Genomic DNA, 16,760 nt, shown 5'->3' with positions numbered 1-16,760 from the left:
CTGTGAAGCAGCAGTGCGTACTATTGTACCACCCAATTCATGACAAGAAAAAGGATCTCCAGAGGGAAGTAGCATTTTGTGTTGAACACAAGAGCCGTCTGGAGAAGACCCAAATTAGTGTTAGCTAAAGTGGGATAACTATCACCTGCAGTTCAAACATGCTGTGTACTTTTTAAATTGAAGAACTGCACCAGAAGCAAACAGCAGTGAATGTGTGTGCTGGAGTTCAGGAAAGCATAGGCAGAAAATTAAAATTGGCATCAGTGGAAATAGACAAATCAGGACGATCATTAAATTGAAATATATAGACTGACAATGAAGAACAAAAAACAATGCCACAGATTTGAAAGGAAAGAAAATGTGTGATTGTACAAAGCAAGAGATGGAAGCAGATGCATGACAGCGCCAACACAAGGTAGCTCACTGCGATGCAATGTCAACTATGCAGTGTCAGCTACAAGTGTGAAATCAAGTGATGGTGTTTCTTTCATCATCACTGTCTTGTTTTTCCTCCCCTGCTTGGCCAGCTTTTAATTCTTGAGAATCTGAAAGGAGACAAGCACAAGGTAACATTATGAGTGGAGGGAGAAAAGTAACAGGTGCATGCTTATACCACCTGCAGTTTATGAATCGGGTGAGTGTGTAGGATGAGGGGCGATGTGGAATGTGATAAGGAAGATTAAGTATCAGGATACTGCCATCTTCAGTGGTTTCTACCCCTCCCTTGACCACGGCCTCAACAATGGGAGTCCCAGTAATAGCCACTTTTGGTTTTTCTCATGGGGGTCATGACATAAAGACTCCATTCCCCTCCAGTTAGTTTCTCCCATTTTATCCTCTTGTCCTGCAAAAAAGATGGAAGTGTGTGTTGTAGAATATGCTTTGGTAATGTGTTTGGAATTTTTGAATAACTGGCAGTGTGTGCAAGCTGTGAGATGTGAGTGTGCTAAGTGTGTATGTGGTGGAGCACATGGATGGGTATGAGTCCTGATTGGTAGAGATTGGTGGCAGGTGAGTGATGGGGGTGTGGTGAATTGAAGAGTGTCTGAGACTAATGGTGCAGTTGCTAGGATATAGCATTTGAACATACATTCATTAACCTTGACCACTCATATGAGGTCATTAACTTCTTGTGGCACCATATTCAGGTTCATGAGGCTTGATTCCTGGCAATGAGCTTCAAGGTAATCTACTCCAATTAGCTTCTAAGTATATGCCTGGAGGGCCTCCTAGACTGGTGATAGAGGACACATCTACTTTCCATCTTCTCCCTGAGGACCTCCATCCATTACAATGTCCAGAAACTATCTCCCATGTTATGCCATTTTAATGTTCCGCAGATCAGATTCACTTCTTGTACAGCTGCCAACATCTGCTCTGGTCACAATGTGCATCCTTTTAAAAAAATGTTGGCCAGCTTTAAGCGGTGCTGGCTAGTTTGAATTGGTGCTAGCCACTCATGTTATTGGCTGGATGCCTGAGAAAAGGACCAATCGACAGTGGGGATCATGCTCGCTGGAAGCACGAGGTTGGTGTCTTTGCAGTCAATGGGCATGGTTAATTTCACATTGCCTACTTTTGTGGGATATCAAAATTTGCCCCTATTGTCTTGAACAGTCAATGTTTGGGAACTGATAAGAGTACTGATAAGAGCATGGGGAGGCAATAGCCTAGTGGTATTATCATTAGACTATTAATCCAGAAACTCAGCTAATGTTCTGGGGACAGGAGTTCGAATCTCGCCACAGTGGTTCATGGAATTTGAATTCAATAAAAAATATCTGGAATTAAGAATCTACTGATGACCATGAAACCATTGTCGATTGTCGAAAAAACCCATCTGGTTCACTAATGTCCTTCAGGGAAGAAAATCTGCCATCCTTACCTGGTCTGACCGAGATGTGACTCCAGAGGTACAGCAATGTGGTTGACTCTCAACTGCCCTCTGAACAAGGCAATGAGGGATGGGCAATAAATGCTGGCCAGCCAGCAATACCCATGTCCCACGAATGGATTAAAAAAAAGCACAGTGGCGCAGTGGTTAGCACTGCTGCCTCACAGCACCAGAGACCCAGGTTCAATTCCTGGCTTGGGTCACTGTCTGTGTGGAGTCTGCACATTCTCCCCGTGTCTGCGTGGGTTTCCTCCGGGTGCTCTGGTTTCCTCCCACAGTCCGAAAGGCGTGATAGGTACATTGGCCATGCTAAATTCTCCCTCGGTGTACCCAAACAGGTGCTGGAATGTGGCGACTAGGGAATTTTCACAGTAACTTAATCGCAGTGTTAATGCAAGCCTACTTGTGACACTAATAAAATAAACTTTAAACTTATTTTTAAAAATCTATTGCTCAATTAGTGCTTCTTTAAACTAACAAGGAAAATGTAATTCTGTATGTGATTGATATGTTGAAGATCGTAAGCAATGCTCCAAAGTTAAGCTTTATGAGTTTCACATAGATGTGCGATATTCTCAGAAACACATTTTAACATTCCAGTATATATACTTTCAGCATTGTTGTACCCAAGCAGCAGATTTGACCCTGTAAGATCTTTAACTGAGTATACAGAATTCAAATTCTCCCTCAGAAAGCTTTTGAGACCCGGCCCCATTCTATTAATGGAAAACTTCTTCGATTTTCTATGTAATTCATTGCAGGCCTAACATTTCCACAGATTGTGGATATTTCTAATCAATTGCATTGTTTTTCTGGTTGGTTATTCACAGCTCTGCAAATATTGCAATACAGTTTCATTGCACGTCAAGATAAAGCAAAGTTAGAGAATAAACTATCAAAATAAATCCTTATTATTTAAAATAAAGATTAGGAAATGTGATAATGTTGGAAAAAAATACTTAACGCAATGTTAGCATCTATTGATGCAAGTAAAATTAGGTTGTAAATGATCTAGAAATGCAGCATAATACAACTATCCTACATTTAGTATCTTTTTTCTTCATTATTAATTTACATGTCTAACAACGAAATGACATCTAATATATTATCTTTGTTTTTATTTCAATTCCCTTGCTAGAATGGAAGTTAAAATGGAAATCCCAGTGTAGAACATCTCCTAGCAACCTAGATACACTGCAGTCCTCAAGTGGTTGAAGAGTATTTTTAGTAGTATTTGATTGCATAAACAAACATACCCAAAATTATATGTTTAATGCTCGATCCTTTCCCTTCTGGGATTCAATTTTGGTTTAATATTTCTGGATCATGATATTCTGTCATGTTTGCTGCTATTACAATTTATAAGGTTATTTCTCAGGAACTAATTCCAAGTTAATTTATCGATAAGATTAAACCAATTCTTCATATAATTAAATCTGTACTGTTATACTATTTTACCGGATTGAGAACAGTCTAATGTTTTACTGTTTTGTCCCAATCAGTTTTTAAGATTATATTGAGGCAAATTTCCGGATTCAGAGATCTATTAATCGCTTTTTGATGGATGGGAAAGACTTTCTCGATTTAGTAAGGTGCAAAGCATCTTTTTTCAAACAAAATAGATGTTGTTTCGAGAAACGGTAAAGGAATTTATTATTGAAGATAATCTCTCATCTTTCGCATCACCTTGTTTTGTTTAGTTATACTGGGTAATAAATTAAACTGACAGCAGAACTATAAAATGTTGTTCATACAACTTGATTTCTTAAGATTTGCATAGTCAATCAAATAGTCAGAAAACAAATTGTGGCCCAGACTTGGCAGTAAAAATAATGGCGAGGCTATCATTGCTCAGATTTTTAAAGTGTAGATTGGAAAGCAAATTCCAGAATGAAGTATGGAAATCAGGAAGTTGCTGGCAATGTTGCTCTTCTCTGCACCAGTATCACACTGAAAAAAATCAGCATTGAAACATATGGAAGCAGATGAAGCTGCTGTACCTAACCCTTAGCTATCCACTCGAGTCAAAGAGTCAGAGAGGTTTACAGCATGGAAACAGGCCCTTTGGCCCAATTTGATCACGCTGCCCTTTTTTTTTTAAAACCCCTAAGCTAATCCCAATTGCCCGCATTTGGCCCATATCCCTCTATACCCATCGTACCCATGTTACTATCTAAATGCTTTTGAAAAGATAAGATTGTACCCGCCTCTACAACTACCTCTGGCAGCTTGTTCCAGACACTCACCACCCTCTGTGTAAAAAAACTGCCCCTCTGGACACTTTTGTATCTCTCCCGTCTCACCTTAAACCTATGCCCTCTAGTTTTAGACTCCCCTACCTTTGGGAAAAGATATTGATTATCTACTTTGTCTATGCTCCTCATTATTTTATAGAACTCTATAAGGTCACCCCTCAGCCTCCTACACTCCAGAGAAAAAAGTCCCAGTCAATTCAGCCTCTCCTTATAACTCAATCCATCAAGTCCCGGTAGCATCCCAGTAAATCTTTTCTGCACTCTTTCTAGTTTAATAACATCCTTTCTATAATAGGGTGACCAGAATTGCACACAGTAGTCCAAGTGTGGCCTTACCAATGTCTCGTACAACTTCAACAGACTTTGGAATAAAAACAGAAAATGCTGGATAAACTCAGGAGCTCTGGCAACATCTGTGCAGAGAGAAACAGAGTAAACGTTTTGAGTCCATAAGACGCTTCCACAGACTCTAAAGAGTGGTAGAAATGTAATGAATTATATAGTTGGAGAGGTGGGTGAAGCAGAATTATTCTCATTTTCTGATTTTTGTCACCACTGATGAGGTTCCAGCCCAGAAAGGTTGGGAACCTTATTTCAATAAATTACCATATCATTAAAGGGCTTTCCCACTACATTATCCCCCACGTTAGGAATTCCCTCCTCGCCGTCGTGAAATAACGTCGTCAAGGTTTACAACTGCTTTTTAAAAAACGGGAACCAGGAGAGGGGAACCCGCCAGGAGCACAAAGGTAAGTATAGCCCCCTGAAGGAGGGGGACATGACTAGGCACTACCCTAGCGCTTCCCTATGTCACACTGGCACTGCCTCCTAGCACCCTGGCAATATCCCTGAAGTGCCGGGGCAATGCCAAGGGCGGCCCCTCTGATGAGCTCCATTAAAGGGGATCCATGGTTGAGAGCTGAGGGGGGTTCCCCTTGTGCATGTGTGGGGGAGTGTCTATGTACATGGGGGGGGAGGGGTTTCCTTGTGCATATGTGGGGGAGTGGGGTCTCTGAGTTCTTTGGGGGAGGAAGTTCTTTGTTTCTTATCAGGATTCCCAGTATTGCCAACCTTTTCTGGCCCCGCCCCGCTAGCATGATAGCATGGACCATGTCTGCAGTTTTCTTTTGCACAAAGTGTTGCATAATCTGGCGAGAAAAGCTGGTTGTGCAGCCGGGGGCTCCAGACCAGCACTCTGTACAGAAATGGGAAACTTCTACCCATGGTCACTGACAGATCTTTGCACTGGAAACCTGGCAAGTTTTGAACAAGAGAAGAGCATCTTTCATCGAGTTGATGTTCCTCCAGCAGCAGTTGATGTTTATTTCAGTGCGCATCCCGAGAAACAGCCCATAGTCCTGTGTTACAGAAATGTTTGGGATAAACTGCAAAAGGATTGCACCTTCTTTCACACCTGTTTTGCAAAGATACATTCCAGATGAGATGGTCAGGGTCTTTTCCCCACTGCAGCCACCTGGAGTGAAGCGTGCAGAAGCAGTGGCACTCCAGGTGTGCAGGAAAGATTTGACTGGAGACGGCCCTTCTCAGCCAAACTACGTCTTCATGCCAGTTTGAAAGTTCTAATGAAGAGGCATTCTGTAAAATGACTGACAGTCTGCTCTGGGAACCATCCAGCAGGATCCACCACCTCCTCTTCCTGCAGAGCTTTAAGGAGATTATGTGTGGACTGGTGGGCAGCCAGAATGCTGGACAGAATGCAGCTTACTGTTGCCCTGCCATTTACACATTCTGATCTCTTAATGGGCCACTATCAGCACCCTTCTTAGCTATGAGCACCACCATTTACATTTCCTTTGTCTTTTTGTCCATGACATCTTTGTCAGTCCACACCCCCCACCCCCATCCTAACAGTATGAATCTCGTCTTATTTTCTGTGGTCTTCAGCTCTGACGAAGGGTCGTCCTGACTCGAAACGTTGACTCTACTCTCTCTCCACAGATGCAATCAGATCTGCTGAGAATTTCCAGCATTTTCTGTTTTTGTTTCAGATTCCAACATCTGCAGTATTTTGCTTTTATATTTATGTAAATTATGTATATCTATAATGAGTGGTTGTGGATTTTTTCCGCAGTTCCAGACCTGATTTGCTTGCACTGTATTAACTGACATAAACGAACGGTAGAGAAATAATCATGTTAAGTATCAATGACAACCTTAAAATTGCTTGGTATACATTTCTACAATTAGTACTCTTTCTCCATTAAACAATCAAAATTTGCTGATATCAGTTTACAATTACCATATGTAATGGTTTAATATGTATATATTAAAATAAATACAAATATTTACAGAAACTATTTTAAAGAACGGTTCAGTTTAAGGGAGACACTGGATATCACAGTTTTTAAAAATCAACCTCTGAGAGACACTTTAGGGAAATAACATCTGACATCTAATTCAGGAGATAGCAATCGCAGATCTCAGTATACATGGTAGATGCCTAAACCATAACAACTGCCTCTGTAATAGCTATCTCCTCTCCACCCAATGGCACAAATCACTGGCATTCTTGTCAGATGTCCAAAATTGTACATAGCACTCTGGACAGTCTCGTCAATGCTGCCTTTCAGGTCAATATACAGCACAGGACTACAGGACAAAAATATGCTGGAACTGAAAATATGTAGATCCTCTGCAACACAGGAAGGAGGCTACAGAATGTAGTGTTACTTTGCATTATACTGAGAAGTAAATAAATAGCTTTAAAGTGCAACAGAAACAAACTATTTAATGTGCATTTCTTCAAAGACACTGCTTATTTGGCACATATTGCCAAAGCATGAAAACGTTTGAGAGAATGTTTTCCATATTTCAATGGGCAGCACAGTGCCACAGTGGTTAGTTAGTATTGCTGCCTCACAGTGCCAGGGACCCAGGTTCAATTCCACCCTTGGGTGACTGTGTGGAGTTTCCACATTCTTCTCATGTTTGGGTGGGTTTTCTCCGGGTGCTCCAGTTTCCTCCCACACTCCAAAGATGTGCAGGTTCGGTTAGCTTGATTGGCCTTGGTAAATTGCCCCTTAATGTCAGGGGAATTAGCGGGTAAATACGTGGGTTTACAGGGACAGGCCATGGATGGGATTCATGTTGGTGCAGGTTCAATGGGTCAAATGGCCTACTTCTGCGCTGTAGGGATTCTATGATTTCAAACTCTGTAATGAATCTAATAGGGTAAAGAATACCAAAGAAAGTATTTGAAGAATGAAATGGTTTTTGTCAATGATTTTGGCGAAAAAAATGGATTGAATCTAAATGAGATTTCCTGTGTTTCAAAGAAGTCAATTTTTCCAGTAAAGTTACTGTTAACAGGACCTCCACTCTGTTAGGTTTTTATCCCAATGAACAAATTATCATTTTTTAAAAATGCAAACTGATTCCATACTAATTGTTTCATTTCTTCGAAGGCTATTATAAAGCCGAATACTTTATTTGCAAAGTGAATTCCTTCTCTTGAGAAATTGATTTAGAAATTAATATGGATTACAATGTCACATGATCTGTATTGTGCTCAAGCTTTCTCTTTATTATACCTTATACTCAGGACCAGGATAGAAATTGCTGCGATTCATATAACACTCAGACCCACTGTACTACCACCTAGATACTCAGCATTGGCTACTGTTCCCATGGTCTGGTGGAGACAACTATCACCTACTATCACTGGTCTAGTAATCTTGGAAATTGCTCTGCTCCTTACGATCACTAGACAAGACCAGTAATTCAAATTAACAATTAACATGGTCCAATATATCAGCTAGGTCCTTTAAAATTAACATTTTGTTTATCTTTCTGAAGCCATTTTAGATGGAAGTGATCCTCAAGAAAATCAGCAATTAACTGTTGGATTTGCTTTTATTTTTACTCAAGTCTTTTTACTCGCAAAATCATGTAACAAGTGCGAATAAGTGAAATTTTGGATAGCGCAGTGATATGTCAAATTAAAATGCCTTAAATTGTACAGAAGAGAGGCTTGCCTTTAGTTTTAATTGTATCAACAGGAAAATATACCAAGAAGTCCACTGGTTCTTCAAAGTAAAAATAATTTCTCCATTTTATCTTTTTATTTGTTCCTCTCCACCTTTTCAATCAGGAAAGAACATAAGAAAAATGGAGCAAAACAACTTTACATGATTCTGGAAACATCTTTTTAAAACAATAATTACTTCCAATCTGCAAAGACTATAAAAACATGACCAGCCTCTCTGGTTCGTTCCAGCTGGAACTCATTCTAGTGGTAAACCTTTTTCCAATGATTTCTAATTAGACACTAATGGTTCAACACGACTGTGGGGGGTTTATGCCATTTGGGAATGGATGTGTAGATATTAAAGCTTTTTCCTGTGTTCAGCACAAATCGCAAGTGGATTTTTCACTGTCCCATCCAGGTTATTTCTTGAAAGGACACTGCTGTGGACAAGACAGTAGTATGAGTTTCCAACTGTATAGAATCACAACAGCTATAGATGGGAGTGATTCAAAATATTTGATTTTAGTTTTAAATTTAACCAGTTGGGCTGGATGTTCATTCCTCATTGTCGTCAGTGCAGGCTCGATGGGCCAAATGGCCTCCTTCTGCACTGTAGGGATTCTGTGATTTAAATAGCAATTTTGCAGATTGGGCCCTCAGAAATTACATTGTAAAATTACAAATTTTGAATGAGGTTGCCACTGCTGGAACAGGAAGCCAGCTGTAACGGTGAGCAAAATGAATTATTCTGAGGTCGTAAGCCCAACGCCATGCCCACAGGAAAATTCCACCACATAAACTCAAGACATTGACATATTCAAAGCAATTCCTTGTAACTTGTCATTCAAAGGTCTGGATAGTCAATGAGAGAAGGTAACCTCTCAATAAATACTATGTCGGATGGGGAGGCTCCGAAATGAAGGACAGGATAACAAAAAATAAAGTTGAAGGAAGTAAGATGATAGCAGACAACTTGGATTTTGAAGCTTGTTGGCGAATTAATGGTGACTTCAACAAAACAAATACCAGCACATATTTTTATAAATAGCCCAATGCAATGTTGCAAGGCAGTCGAGGAAATGAAGAAAACTTGTCATTTTGCAAACCACATTTATTGCTTCTCCAGGATTTCTGCTGAATTGAGTTGCAAATAAAAAAAAATGGTGCAGTTCAAGTACAGCAGGCGCAAAACCACTCCATATACATGAATTGTCTTGGGTGAGCCGGGAGATGAGGTGCAGTGCATATTGTTTGAGCCTGAGGTGAATTTGACAAAGACTGCTCACTATAGGTTGCAGGGCTATTAAACTTGATGTGAAATAAAGTGGTTGGAGAGACTGCAGCCCTTAGAGAATTGCAATTCCATCTTACAGCAAACCTAGTCATTATAGGACATTGTCACAAATAACCTGAAACTAATTAAAAAATGTAATGCAGGCCCATGATGCTATAAATGTATTTAATGCTTTTACTTTATTATATTTATGAAGATTGAATATTTATTTACGAGTGAATGTTCAGAGTACTCCAGCCTGAAGATTAAATTACTGTAAAATCATTTAATTTTGTGGAAGTGTTAGTTAATTTGATCTTTTCTGGTTAATTGTAGAAAGGGGACATTCTAATCCAACAGATTAAGAAACTAAACTGAATATATCAAAGACGGTAGTTTACAAGACTGGCTGGATGGGAAGCCACATTACAAAAAAACCTTTATATATTGCTGCATCTTGAGGACATTTTCCAATGAAACAACTTTCTCTGTTCATTGTTTTCTTCTGTTAGACTTTTGATTTTTCGCTAGAACTATGACCTAGCTTAATGCAGTGCTGCAGTATTGGCTACATATTTACAAAGCTATGTATTTAAGATAGAACATATTGTATCCTGTTGCTGGGGGAAAAAAGCTTTAATTTATATAACAGAATATTTCTTTCTTGTGCGAAGGCTAAATTATTTTAACCATGTTAACTTAGCATTGTTCATTCTGTTGATTCTAGACTATTGAAAATATTACGTGAACTACGTCCATTCACTGAATAATTGTTAAAATTAGCTGCCAGCACAGGAGCCTGAAATACACACGATGTGAGGCAAACTGTGCTTCAGTGTTGGATTACACTACACATACAAGGACAGTTTAGGTTTCTTGCCTAGGTGTCACTTTGATTAATGCTGCTTTCCTTCAGGTGACCTTGAGGTCACATAAATACTGAAAAGCCTATCTTACTCATCGTGACGCTAACATGAAAATCATTCTCTAATTTACTTTGTAAAAAACTGGGGAAAATTCTGTTTGGGTCCATTGGTTAGACATTTAATCAAAATGGCATATGTTCTGCTGTAAGTAGAGAAAGGACAAAAGTATGAACTTGGAGCCATTTTTGTGGTATATCGTGGATTTCCTGAGCATTGTTAAGGCAAAATGACATTTTGCTGAATCAGATTAAAACTCTGTAGAATACAAGCTGTAATATAGGATTCAACAAAATAAATCACAAAAATAATCTTTATTGATACTGCCAATTTTTTTTTGAACTGGTGCAAAATGTTATATCAGTCTATAAAATATGAAAGATGAATATTCAGCTGCTTTGCAATGTACAAAATTTTTTATGACTTCTTTGTACTCTGGCAGAGATAAATATCATATCAAGCAATTTTATGTAACTGAATATTTTCCAATATTGTCAGTCAGCACTGTGATCTCCAGTAGTCTATTAACAGTTATTAAGATCTATATTTCACAATTTTAAACAAAAAAACATCACTGAGCATTTGGTAGGAAGTTGTACTATTACAAATCTTGAATTCACAGTAAATGCGAACACGAGATTAAGTGGTAGGCACTGTATATTTATTTTTTCCAGTCAGGCACAGGCCCTACCATATTTATTCATTCATTCATGTATGGTCTGCCTGAAGGCAGGTCCTTGGTTCATTGTCTGCTGATACTTCATTCTGAGCCATTTTTTTGGCAGTTTTTTTTTGTCAGTGATGGTTTGCCGTTGCCTTCCACTCTCAGGCAGTGTAAGGAGGCAGGATGCAACTACCTCAGCCAGAATGGGAATCAAATAGAGACTGTCAACATGAATTTCATTCCTATTTAACCAACTGAGTTAAATCCCCCCCCCCCCCCCCCCCCCCCCACCACCGACCCCAAATCCCTGACATAAAGTGCCATTAATTTGCTATCATTTATATCAATACTTTCACGTTCCCATTAAGTTAATTGATTTGATTTATTGTTGTCACATGTATTGGGATACAGTGAAAAGTATTGTTTCTTGTGCGCTCTGCAGACAAAACATACCATTCATAGAGAAGGAAAGGAGAGGGTGCAGAATATAGTGTTGCAGTTATAGAAAAAGTGTAGAGAAAGATCAATTTAATATACAATAGATCCATTCAAAAGTCTGATGACAGCAGGAAAGAAGCGGTTTCTGAGCTGGTTGGAATGTGTTTTCAGACTTTTGTATCTTTTGTGTAATAATTATGTCAAAAGTATATTTAATATATCTGTCACATACAGCATATAGACAGAATGACACTAGATTAACAGCCGGTTGAAAAACAGTGATTGGCGGGGATTTTCCGGTTTCATTTTGGTAGGAATCGGCACGGGGATGTAGCCACCCAGTCAGCAGTCCACTGACGTTCGGTGGTACCGGATGATCACAGCAGTAGGCGGGGCTGAAAAATCCTCCCCATTGTATTGAGATACTGTCTGTGCACTGCAATTCCCAAACTTCATATTTCATTCGAGTTACTGTCAGTCATAATGCAGACATGGAATTTTACCCTTGGATTTTTCATCTCTGGCAAGAAATTGCTCATCCACTGGCAAGTTTGTGAACATAGCTCTTGAATAATGGAATAGAACCATAGAATCCCTACAGTGAAGGAAGAGGCCATCTGGCCCATCGAGTCTTCACTGACTCTCCTAAAGAGGCCCTCTCCTTCCTCCCTCCCTGTCCCCATATCCCTGCACATTTAGCTTGGTTAATCAACCTAATCTGCACTTCTTTGGACTGTGGGAAGAAACCGGAACACCCAGAGGAAACCCACGCTGACACGGGGAGAATGTGCAAACTCCACACAGACAGTCACCAAAGGTCGGGATCGAACCCAGGTCTCTGGTGCTGTGAGGCACCAATGCTAACCACTGTGCTGTCGTGCTGCCCTATTATAGAATCATAGAAACCCTACAGTGCAGAAAAAGGCCATTGGGCCCATCAAGTCTGCACTGACCACAATCCCACCCAGGCCCTACCCCCATATCCCTACATATTTACCCGCTAATCCCTCTAACCTACGCATCTCAGGACACTAAGGGGCAATTTTTTTTAGCGTGGCCAATCAACCTAACCCGCACATCTTTGGACTGTGGGAGGAAACCGGAGCACCCGGAGGAAACCCACGCAGACACGAGGAGAATGTGCAAACTCCACACAGACAGTGACCCAAGCCAGGAATCGAACCCAGGTCCCTGGAGCTGTGAAGCAGCAGTGCTAACCACTGTGCTACCGTGCCGCAAGGCATTATCTTTTCTGGACTGGCAGGCCAATCAAGAATTTTTATTAAATGCCCACCTGAGCTTAGCCAGTGACTGGGGAATACAGTGTGATGTTGCTGTGTTTTGTCAGTGCTGGAACCTTGGTGGCGATTCCCCTGCCCTGCGTGCCTCATCTCATGACAGTCCAAATGCGAGACAGCCCAAATGTACTGGGGAGAATCCCCCCTGTGCCGACAATCTGGTTCACACCCAACAAGGGCATGAACCAAATTAACATATTTAAATCCTGACTTAAATATGCAGGGTTAGTTTAAAACCAGATTCACCTGGCTCTCGGGATTAATTGACCCTCCAGTGCAACGGGAACCTGGCACGAGTCACCACTGGTCTCCACAAATGGAGAGCAGACGTGATGGCCAGGTTGGGGGCCAATGTGGTGGGGGGGGCTCCGAGGCCATTGAAGTTCCTAGGTGGTCAGGGATAGCTGGGTAGTGACCTGGCATTGCCCCTTCCACTGTCATGGTGCTTGGTTGGTGCTGAAAAGGGGTGGGACTTGAAGGGGGTCCCTGAAGAGTGGGGGGGGGGGGTGAGAGCCTGAAAGGGGCTAGGCCTTAAGTGATCCCAAAGCAAGGTATTGCTCAGTTGTGGGGGAGGCCCGATGCCAGCAATTGGGGGGTGCAGGTGGACCCGATGGCCCGATGGCCCGATGTTGGTGAGCATAGATGGCGGGGGGGGGGGGGGGGGGGGGGGGTGAAGGAGGAAGAGGTTACGGTTCACCTTCATGCCTATGTGTTTGGCAGTGGGGTGACCCCAACATTTAGTGATGGGGGAACGATTGATCTTGTGGGGTCAAGGGCTGGGGGTGTTCCCCCATGTCTGTGGGAAGTTCACAATGGCCGTGGGAGGAAGGGGACCTTCAACTTAAGTTTGAGATCTTGTGCCCTTTAAAAAGGATACCCCCAATCTCTGGGGAGCCAGTCTTGCTGGCCTCCTTTGGTCCTGCACATCTCTTTGACAGCAGGAATCTCCCCAAGCTCCAAACAAATGACTACAACCGCGATTCTCCGAAAAAAGAACTAAGTGCTGCTGTCAGCGGGAAAGTTGGAATGATTCCCGGTGGCAGTGGCAGCGTTTCCCGTCGCTAATCAACTCATGTAAATGTGTTTTTTCTCCCCCTACATGAATCACACTTCCTAACTCAACAGGGGAGTGATTCTCTGGAATTGGGAATCAGCTGTGATTCCTTGACAAGCAGTCGCATCATTTAAACGCCCCCTAAAGCACTGCTTGTCACTGCAGGCAACAAGATGTCAGGAAGGAGGTTTCTGGATGTGAACCTGGACCGTAAGCTCAATGCCGTGGAGGAGAGGAGGGTCACACTCTTCCCTTGCATGGGCTGAAGAATTCCAGCCAGCGCTCTCAATCCAGCCTGGGTCATGGTTGTTAGTGCCAGCAGTATAACAAGGAGGGCAGGCTTACAGTGCCGCAAGAAGATGAATGACCTCCTTAGAGTTGCAAGGGTGAGTATCCACTGTCTGCCTCTGGCATCCCTTAACCCCTTTCCATGCCATCGTACAGCCACCAAACACCCCAACGACCAGCATCGAGTTCAGAATCCCACCCAGCCCCCTCCCAACAATCCCCCTCACAACCCTTCTTTGGCTCGGCACTGTGCCAACACAAATGCAACCTGATGTTAACCCCCCAACCATACCTGCCAGGCAAGTGCCTCTCAACATTCTCTTAATGTCCCCACACGAAAGGATCAGCCCAACAGGGGGGAACGGGAGAAGATGGGCCACGGTATACCAGAAATCAGAATGCTGGCCTCCTTCAAAGACAGATCAATGGATTTTGTGAGAGAGCTCTGTGGTGAACCATTGTCGGTTACCACCAGGAGTGCTGAGCCATGGTCTGGCCAGTACTATGAGTCTGTAGATATGTTACTGTTGGGGTTAGGGTTGGGCTGTTCTACCTGTTAATATAGTCCTATGGTACACCCCAGTTGGCTCCCGCCTCCTGGGAGAGGTATAAAGGTCACTGCTCTGCCTGGTGACCCCTTAGTCTGGGATTGTATATTGTATATAGTAGCTCCGTTATTGTTGGCAATGAAAGCCTTTATTTCCTGGGTACATCCTGCCTCCCATGTGATTTATCGCGCATCAATTTTATTGCCAACAAGTAAATTCTTTTTTCTTGGAAAAAAAACAAAAGAAAACATGGAGCAAATGCTGAAACCCGAACGGCTTACGATGGATTCACGTGCGGCGGGAGCATCGAACACTTTCGACCACTGGTTGAAGTGTTTCCAAGATTACCTCGACACCTCCACAGCGGTCACCGACGACGCCGACAAACTCCGGGTCCTCCATGCGAGGGTAAGCGACGCTGTATATTTAGCGATCCGTGAGGCCCCCGACTACAAAGGGGCCCTCGAGCTTCTCAAGAAGCGATACAACAAACCGCCGAATGAGATCCATGCTCGACACCTTCTAGCCACTCGACGGCGGCAGCCCGGCGAAACGACGGAACAGTACGTGTGTGAACTTCAGCAGCTAGCCAGAGCCTGCAACTGCAAGTCAGTGTCGGCAGCCCAGTACATGAGCGACTTAGTTCGAGATGCGTTCGTGGCGGGAATCGGCTCGTCGTACATCTGCCTTCGGCTGTTGGAGCAAGGTAACCTCGATCTCACTAAAACCATAGAGTTAGCTGACGCTCTAGAAACGGCCTCCAAAAGTCTGGAGATGTACCCCGACGACCGCATGGGGACATTGTGGCAGGGGCAGCCGCAGACTCCACTTTATTCAGCGGGACCAAAAAACTACGCGATTGCGTTTCCAGCCTCGGACCTGACGACGGCAGCAGCTCCAGGTGGCCCGCGGTGTTACTTCTGTTGGGGGGGTGAAACACCCTCGGCAGCGATGTCCAGCTAAAGCGGTGTTGTGCTCCGCCTGCGGCAAGAAGGGACATTATTCCAAAGTATGCCGGACCAAACCTCCCTCCAAAAACAGCAGTGCGGCGTGTGACTCCCCGGAGCCGGCCTCCTTGTCTTCTGCGTCTTCGAGGTCTTCCACCACGTGCGATTCCAGGACGTCGCCATTCCTAACGACGGAGTCGCAAGACATGTGCGACCTGCAGGGGCCGCAGGTTTTGGCGCCATCGTCCACGTGCGACCTATGGGGGCAGCCATTTTGGTCGGCACCGACCGCGAATGACCAGCAGGGGCCGTCATCAACCATCTCAGCTGCCTGCAGTTGCACCCACGAACCAACGGTGGCGTCAATCATCCTGGACCAGGCCAAGCCTCACAGACTCGACAAGTCCATGATGGACATACAGGTAAACAGACGCCAGATTTATTGTTTGTTTGACAGCGGGAGCAAGGAGAGCTTCATTCACCCTGACACCCTGAAGTGGTGTGGTCTCCGAATTCAGACTGTCAAGCAGACAATTTCGATGGCGTCAAGGTCCCGGTCTGTCACCGTGCTCGGGAGCTGCGTGGTCAATCTGACGGTGCAGGGCACGGTTTACGAGAACTTCAGGCTCCTTGTGTTACCGCACCTTTGCGCGCCGATACTCCTAGGACTAGATTTTATGGTCCACCTGAAGAGTGTAACCCTGCAGTACGATGGGCCGCTCCCTCCGCTTTCAGTGGGAGATCCGCAGCCTCTAAATTGCCCAACGCACTCCACATGTAGTCTCTCAACGCTCAGGATTACCACACCCTCCCTATTCCAGAATCTCGTGCCAGGCTGCAAGCCCATCGCAACAAAGAGCAGGCGTTACAGCGCTGAGGATCGGATCTTCATTCGATCTGAAGTTCAGCGGCTCCTCAAGGAAGGGATCATCCAACCTAGCGCTAGTCCTTAGAGAGCGCAAGTCGTGGTGGTTAAGAATGGGAACAAACCCCGGATGGTCATAGACTATAGTCAGACCATTAACAGATACACGCAGCTGAATGTGTATCCCCTCCCGCGCATATCTGACATGGTCAACCAGATTGCGCAGTACCGGGTGTTCTCCACCATCGACTTAAAATCTGCTTACCACCAGCTCCCCATTCGCCCAGAGGACCGACAATACACGGCCTTTGAGGCGGATGGTCGC

At 43.4% G+C, this 16,760-nt stretch overlaps 1 long non-coding RNA gene across 1 annotated transcript in view; it reads right to left on the bottom strand.

Annotated features, from left to right (window-relative positions):
* Positions 1-510: 510 nt before the first annotated feature.
* LOC144501618 (uncharacterized) overlaps positions 511-16,760 on the bottom strand; it is a 352,330-nt gene continuing 336,080 nt past the window's right edge. Inside the window, exon 4 of the long non-coding RNA XR_013499162.1 lies at positions 511-545. This is a non-coding gene — a long non-coding RNA (uncharacterized LOC144501618). The remainder of the gene's footprint in view (positions 546-16,760) is intronic.

The sequence above is a fragment of the Mustelus asterias genome, chromosome 12, assembly GCF_964213995.1.
Source record: "Mustelus asterias chromosome 12, sMusAst1.hap1.1, whole genome shotgun sequence".
Taxonomy (NCBI): Eukaryota; Metazoa; Chordata; class Chondrichthyes; order Carcharhiniformes; family Triakidae; genus Mustelus; species Mustelus asterias.
The sequence above is the reverse complement of the archived record's forward strand: the minus strand, read 5'-3'. Positions and strand labels throughout refer to the sequence as shown.